Raw genomic sequence first — 7,946 nt, 5'->3', positions numbered from 1 at the left:
CTCTCTCTCTTGCACTGTCCTCACCACGTGCTTCCTTTGTCTGCTCTCCTCCCTTTTAAACTGCTGTTGTTTTGCCTTTTTTTCCTCAAAGTTCCAAAACAATGCAACAGCTTATAAAACAGGAATTCCTACTCCTGGAATTCGAGGAAATCACCTCCAACATCCTACCATACCTCAAAAAAAAAGGAGCAGCTCTTACAGCCAGGAATTTTTCCCGTCCTCTATTTTGGATTACCCAGAATCCTCACCACCCTTCTTTAAGAGTGGCACCACGTTTGCCAACCTCCAGTCTTCCGGCACCTCACCTGTGTCTATCGATGAAAGCTGTGAAACATTCACAATCTCTGTCCACTCTGTATCCATGCTCCCCAATACCGTTGTCCCTTAGTTTCCTCCATTTCCCAGCATCTTTGGTTTTGAGTTGATGTATTATTGTCAAGTGTACCAATATACAGTGAAAAGTATTGGCTCGTTAGCTGACCAGACAAATCATCCCTTAGTTAAGTGCCTCAGGGAAACACCAGAGAATTCAGAATCTCATAGTCACAGCTGCAGAGAGGGTGCTAGAGAAAGATTGACCCTAATGTATGAGAGGGCCATTCATCAGTCTGATAACACTAGGGAAGAAACTGTTCTTGAATCTGTTTGTACAGATTAGATTAGATTCCCTACAGTGTGGAAACAGGCCCTTTCAGCCCAACCAGTCCACACCGACCCTCTGAAGAGTAACCCACCCAGACCCATTTCCCTCTGACTGATGCAGCAATTTAGCATGGCCAATTCACCCTGACCGGCACATCTTTGGACGGTGGGAAAACGCCAGAGCAAACCCATACAGACACGGGGAGAATGTGCAAACTCCGCACAGTCGCCCGAGGCTAGAATCGAACCTGAGACCCGAGCGCTGGGAGGCAGCAGTGCTAACCACTGAGCCACCGTGCCACCCCACACAGTAACACACAAATAACAAAAAGAAATCACACACAAAGAAATAAAAGCCAATCAAATGGAGCTGACTGTGACGCACGCCCACCCCGTACTGGGGAAGGTACAATCACTCTCTCCAACTTCCAGACCTGACTGCCCCCAGGTGGGCGACTGCCTGTACTGCAGCAGGATGTCGCATGTTCCCCTTGACTGACTGTTCTGAGGCACCCCCCACCTCCGCCGAATGAAGGGTGGGTTGCAGTGAGGTCTTTGACTTTGAGACATGGCCGTGTGATGGAAGCCATGTTTCGGTGTCATTGCCACCTACCCCGCTGGCACACAGGGCACTCAGAAACTGGTGAACCGCGGTGCCAGGCAGAGACACGTCCACTCCCTTGGCAACTCACCGCTGGTGACCAAGACCAAGCCGCCTGAGTTACCGTTGGCGAGAGGGGAGCAGTGGCTTTTCGCTCAGGCTAAAGGGGCACAGAGTAAACAGAGCAGGGATGGACCACTGTCAGCACTGAACAGTGCAGAGTCAGGGAACACAGAGAGAGTGAACACAGAGCCCAGAGACACAGCCCAGTGCAACCTCATACCTGGCAATCTGCCTCGTGCACAAACTATGCAGAGGGATATTGTAGAGGGAGCTTTGCTCTGTATCTAACTCCGTGCTGTCCCTGTCCTGGGAGTGTTTGATGGGGGGACAGTGTAGAGGGAGGGTGGCATTGAGGGTGAGTTGGAGGTTTGGATTAGGAGTTGGCTGGCTGGAAGAAGACAGAGGGTAGTAGTTGATGGCAAAGGTTCATCTTGGAGTGCCGTCACTAGCGGTGTTCCGCAAGGATCTGTTTTGGGATACATTGATCCCCTGTGGTTGGTGGGTACCGAAAGACAGAAGGTGAAACATTCTTCCTCCGGGCATCTGATGGCTAGCGTTTGGCGGTGGAGGAGGCCCATGCCTTGCATGTCCTTGGCAGAGTGGAGGTGATGTTGTGTTTGGTCACAGGCCAGTGGGGTTGTTCAGTGTGTGTATCTCAGAGACGTTCCATGAAACATTCCACAAGTTGGGGTGCTGTCTCCCCAATGTAGAGGAGACCACATTTGCAGCAACGGACACGTATATAACGTGTGGAAATGCAGGTAAATCTCTGTCGGATGTGGAAGGATCCTTTAGGGCTTTAGACAGAGGTGAGGGGGGCGGTGTGGGCACAGGTTTTGTACTTCTTGCAGTGGCGAGGAAGGTGTCGGGAGGGGAGGGTGGGTTGGTAGGGGTCATGAACCTGACAAGGGCATTGTGGAGGGAATGGTCACTGTGGAACGCAGATAGGATTGGGAAGGGAAATACATCCCTGGTGGTGGGGTGGCAGAAATGGCAGAGTCTGTTTGTAGGTGGTGGAAATGGGTCCATTTCCATCACCTACAGTCAGACCCACCACTAGGGATATATTTCTCTCCCCACTTCTGCACTTCAGAGAGATCTTTCCCTCCATGACTCCCTTGTCAGGGCTATGCCCCCCACCAACACACCCTCCCCTCCCGGCACCTTCCCCTGCCACCGCAAGAAGTATAAAACCTGCGCCACACCTCCCCCTTACCGACATTCATGAGTCCAAAGGATCCTTCCACATCCAAGATTTACCTGTAATTCCACACACGTCATCTACTGCGTCAGCCGTTCCTGATGTGGTCTCCTCTACATTGCGGAACAACTTGCGGAACGTTTCAGAGAACATCTTTACTCTGTATTTAACCCCGTGCTGTCCCTGTCCTGGGAGTGTTTGATGGGGGACAGTGTAGAGGGAGCTTTACTCTGTATCTAACCCCGTGCTGTCCCTGTCCTGGGGGTGTTTGATGGTGGACAGTGTAGAGGGAGCTTTACTCTGTATCTAACCCCACGCTGTACCTATCTGGGAGACTTTGATGGGGGACAGTGTAGAGAGAGCTTTACTCTGTATCTAACCCCGTGCTGCCCCTGTCCTGGGGGTGTTTGATTGGGACAGTGTAGAGGGAGCTTTACTCTGTATCTAACCCCGTGCTGTCCCTGTCCTGGGGGTGTTTGATGGTGGACAGTGTAGAGAAAGATTTACTCTGTATCTAACCCCACGCTGTACCTGTCTGGGAGTGTTTGATGGGGACAGTGTAGAGGGAGCTTTACTCTGTATCTAACCCCTTCCTGTACCTGTCTGGGAGTATTTGATGGGGCATGTAATAAAAATCCACAAAAAGTAATTGTTAAAAAATTAGATATTTATACACCATTTCTTCCCATTTACAAAACTGCACAAATATTACTTACAAAGTATATTTCATTCACATATTGTTAGGTCAACTCTTGTATGACATTTCTGTTGACTACAATGGCCAACCACAGATAGATTTGCATATCAATGACCATATCCCAATATCACTCCAACTTTCAGTTCCAGATCCTCAGTGGGAATCCACCGAGGGAATCCCCAGAGATCTGGAGATTTGATCAGTGGAGCAAAGTGTCCCTGAGTTTATTGGATGTCAGCATGTCAGATGATCAGAGTCACATTGCCTTGTCATGGGATCTTGCTGTGTACAAATCAACATCCCCTCATCCTCTCCATGGCAGTGGATGGCCTCATTCTGAATAAAAACTAGCTGTGAAGCATTGTGGGATGGTAAAAGTCGCTACAGAAATGCAAAGTGTCTCTTCCCTCAGTTCCTTCTCCATCCACTCCTGACTTCCCAATGCCTCAAGCCTAATCCGGCAATTCCATGACGCCCAACTCTTTCTTTGATGTTCCAGAGTTCTCTGATGCTGGGTGTGAGGCTTGTGTTCCTTGTCAGGTCCAGCTGCTATTCAGCACCGGGGTGCATCACCTGCTCTTCCTGACTTGGTGTACCTCCAGTCCGTGCTTCCCAACAAAGTGGGGTGGGTCTCCCAGCGCCCATTCTAAATGGCCTGTAGCTCTGCGAGGCGAGAGTGGGGGACAATGTTAATGGTCGGACCCAGCGCGCACACCCCACCTGGTGGCTTTGAGTGGATTTGCAGGCTTCCAACCCCCTCACTTAGACACGTCCCACTCTCCATTTAACCATCGCACACCACTTGGTCATTCTTGCTGTCCGGGGGCTGGAAGGGGATTACAGAGATAGGGGCGGGTGTAGGGATTGGAGGGGGTTACAGAGATAGGGAGGGGGTGTAGGGATTGGAGGGGGTTACAGAGATAGGGAGGGGGTGTAGGGGCTGGAGGGGGTTACAGAGATAGGGAGGGGTCTAAGGGCTGGAGGGATTACACAAAAGTGGGTTTGGTGATTGCTTAAGTTTGCTGAGATAACGAGTGAGGGGTCAGCTTGGTCAGTGGCCACTTTTGGAAGAACGGAGTTTCCAGCAGGTGTGCTGAGTGACTAGTTTGGAATCAAGGGTCAGTTTTGGCCTGACAGTTCAAGTTTGTCAGTGTTTGCAGGACAGTATATATTGCTGGGTCAGTGGCCTTTAATCTTTGTTCATTCCAATGTTGGAGCCTGTCGTCATTGCCCAGTTTGCTGGCAGGTCATAGGTCAATGCTGTGCTCTCCTCTTCCTGGGAAATTCACATCCGTCCCAAATTCGGCTGTTGCACCTCCAGGTTACAAATGTTAACCACTGCCTGATGAGATTTGGGATGAATTGCATCAAAATTATCGATGATAATGTAATGTCTGCCTCTCTGATCACCCTCTGTCAATCTGTTCTCCAGTTCCTTATCTTGGGAACATCGAAACAGAATTAAGGTTTGTTAGCCTGTGAAGCCTGTCCTGCCTTTCAATATGATCGAGAGTGATACCCGAATAATTCAGTGACTTTTGACCATCCCCACTTCCCAACCCATTTTAGTCGCTTTGTCTGTATCACTCATTCTCTTTCTCCTTGTTCCCTTTCTCCACCGTTATTTCTCTGTCCTTCTCACACAATCCTCCTCAACTGATCCCTCTCCCTCTCTCTCTCTCTATGGCGTCTGTTGTTTATGTAAAATGTTGATCGCCTTGTGACATTCCAAAGGCATTTTCTGAATTATAGTTACCCTTTATGATGTGGGTAATGCAATTGCCAATTGGGGCACAGCGAGATCCCACAGACGGTAATGAGCAATGAGATCAGAAAGTCCATTCTTAGGTGTTGGCTAAGGAATAAATATTGACTCCAGGACACTGGGAGGAACCCATCCTTTCCTTTAGCGAGCACACACCCCTTTTTGCCATTAGGGGCTGGTGAATGTATCAGTCCCTTAACAATAGATGGGTGTGAGCCCTGTCTGGGTGTGGTTGCTTGTGAACTAGATGTGTCTTTGGTGGTTTTACAGTCGCTGTGCCTCAGTTCCTTTGACTCACCCCCTTCCACACAAGACCCAATGACAAAAGTATATTGGTTTAGCATCAAGTGTTTACTGAACGAATACAAATCACGTCTGTTTCGGCTCCCCACACACCCACCAGGCAAGCCAGTTGGAGAGAGTGAGTGTCCAAGACAGGAAGGATGCTGAAGAGAGGGAGAACAAAGGAGAGGGAGTGTGAGAGAGGATTTTAGAGAAGGGGAGAGAGAGAGGGGGATGTGAAAATAAAGAGAGAGAGGAGATGGGTGTGGAGGTAAACGATTGAGTGAATACCTGTCATCGAGGGAGCGGTTTTGGTGGGATTCTCTGCTGTGTCTGTGGTGGACACACCTGTGTGTGAGAGAGAGAGAGAGAGAGTGTGAAAGGAATCAGAACGGAGGGAGGTGCTGAGCGACCATTCGAGGCCCTTCAACCCCAGAGAGACAGCCACAACCAGGCTCCCCTCCTCCCCCTCCCTCTGGAGTCAGCTGTTCATTTCCAGCCTCAGTACCTTCCGAGGTTAAACAATATGAAGCTACAGGGCAGAGGGTGGAGGCACGGAAGGGGCTATCAGGAAAAACCCAACAGGCCAAATGGTCTCCACCTGGAGACTGGAAATGGCTCCATGACCTGAAAGGGGGGGGAGGGGTTGGGTAGGGAGGTGGGGGAGGGGCAAGATTGACGTCTCATAGTCAGAGTGTGACAGCACGGAAACAGACCCTTCGGCCCAACCCGTCCATGCCGACCCAGATATCCCAACCCAATCTAGTGCCACCTGCCAGCACCCGGCCCATATCCCTCCAAACCCTTCCTATTCATATACCCATCCAAATGCCTCTTAAATGTTGCAATTGTACCAGCCTCCACCACATCCTCTGGCAGCTCATTCCATACACGTACCACCCTCTGTGTGAAAAAGTTGCCCCTTAGGTCTCTTTTATATCTTTCCCCTCTCACCCTAAACCTATGCCCCTCTAGTTCTGGACTCCCCCACCCCAGGGAAAAGACTTTGCCTATTTACCCTATCCATGTCCCTCATAAGTTTATAAACCTCTGTAAGGTCACCCCTCAGCCTCCGACGCTCCAGGGAAAACAGCCCCAGTCTCATAGAATCCCTACTGTGTGGAAACAGGCCATTCGGACCAACACATCCACATCGACCCTCTGAAGAGTCATCCACCCAGACGCATTCCCCTACTCTATTATCCTAAACTTACCCCTGACTAATCCAGCCTAACCTACGCTTTCTTGAACATTATGGGAGAATTTAGCATGTCCAATCCACCCTAACCTGCACATCCCTGGGCACTATGGGGCAATTTAGCATGAACTATCCACCCTAACCTACACATCCCTGGGCACTATGGGACAATTTAGCATGGCCAATCCACCCTAACTTGCACATCCCTGGGCACTATGGGTAATTTAGCATGGCCAATCTACCCTAACCTGCACACCACTGGGCACTATGGGTAATTTGGCATGGCCAATCCACCCTAACCTGCACATCTTTGGACTGTGGGAGGAAACTGGTGCACCCGGAGGAAACTCACAGAGAAACGTAGAGAATGTGCAAACTCCACACAGACAGTCGGCCGAGGCTGGGATTGAACCCAGGTCCCGTGAGGCAGCAGAGCTAACCACTGAGGCACTGTGTCGCCCCTGCATATCCAGGCTCGCCTGATAACGTCAACCCTCCAGTCCCAGCAACATCCTGGTGAATCTCTTCTGCACCCTTAGCAGAAAGTACCATCCTTCCTCTCGCAGGGTGACCTGATCTGGACACAGTATTCCAGAAGGGAGCTCTTACCTCTGTATCGTCCTCTGTGTGAACAGATGATCGCAGCAATGAGCCCCACACAGACGACAGCTGTGATGGACACAGAGAGAGCGATGAGGTACTGAGGGTAGCCAGCGTCAGACTGTGAACCGGAGTCGGTGTGGGTATCTGTTGGAGGGAGGGAAGAAAGCACTCTGGGTAAATATTCGGCTCACGGTGGCTGTCCTGTGGTCAATCACCGTGACGCGGTGTGCCTGTTCCTTCATAGCAGCAACACAATGGGAAGGTCAGCACTGTGTGTGACCAGCTGCTGCTGAGATACCACTCTCCCAGGGTTCCACAGTTCTGACCCAGGACCCAGCACGCCCTTCCCACACCACCCCCACCCCCCCATACCTCTCCACATACACCAGTGAACATGTCAGTCCCTAGACCCCACACACTGACCTCTCTCCATATACCCACATGGTGGCCCATCAGAGTCTGGCAGCATTCCCAGTGTAGAGGGAGCTTTACTCTGTATCTAACCCTGTGCTGTCCCTGTCCTGGGAGTGTTTGATGTGGGACCGTGTAGAGGGAGCTTTACTCTGTATCTAACCCCATGCTGCCCCTGTCCTGGGAGTGTTTGATGGGGGATAATGTAGAGGAAGCTTTACTCTATATCTAACCCCATGCTGTCCCTGTCCTGGGAGTGTTTGATGGGGGGACAGTGTAGAGGGAGCTTTACTCTGTATCTAACCCTGTGCTGTCCCTGTCCTGGGAGTGTTTGTTGGGGGCCAGTGTAGAGGGAGCTTTACTCTGTATCTAACCCCATGCTGCCAGCTGTCCTGGGAGTGTTTGATAAGGGGACAGTGTAGAGGGAGCTTTACCCTGTATGTAATCCCATGCTGTCCCTGTCCTGGGAGTGTTTGATGGGGG

General features: G+C 50.8%; 1 long non-coding RNA gene across 1 annotated transcript; it reads right to left on the bottom strand.

Annotated features, from left to right (window-relative positions):
- Positions 1–3,167: 3,167 nt before the first annotated feature.
- On the bottom strand, positions 3,168–7,194 carry LOC122547614. The gene is made up of 3 exons (XR_006311040.1): positions 7,059–7,194; positions 5,543–5,599; positions 3,168–3,867 (listed from the first exon to the last, which is right to left on the bottom strand). It is a non-coding gene; the product is annotated as an uncharacterized LOC122547614 (long non-coding RNA).
- Positions 7,195–7,946: the final 752 nt, after the last annotated feature.

This window comes from Chiloscyllium plagiosum, unplaced genomic scaffold (genome assembly GCF_004010195.1).
Source record: "Chiloscyllium plagiosum isolate BGI_BamShark_2017 unplaced genomic scaffold, ASM401019v2 scaf_6778, whole genome shotgun sequence".
NCBI lineage: Eukaryota > Metazoa > Chordata > Chondrichthyes > Orectolobiformes > Hemiscylliidae > Chiloscyllium > Chiloscyllium plagiosum.
This window is presented reverse-complemented; position numbering and strand designations above follow the sequence as displayed.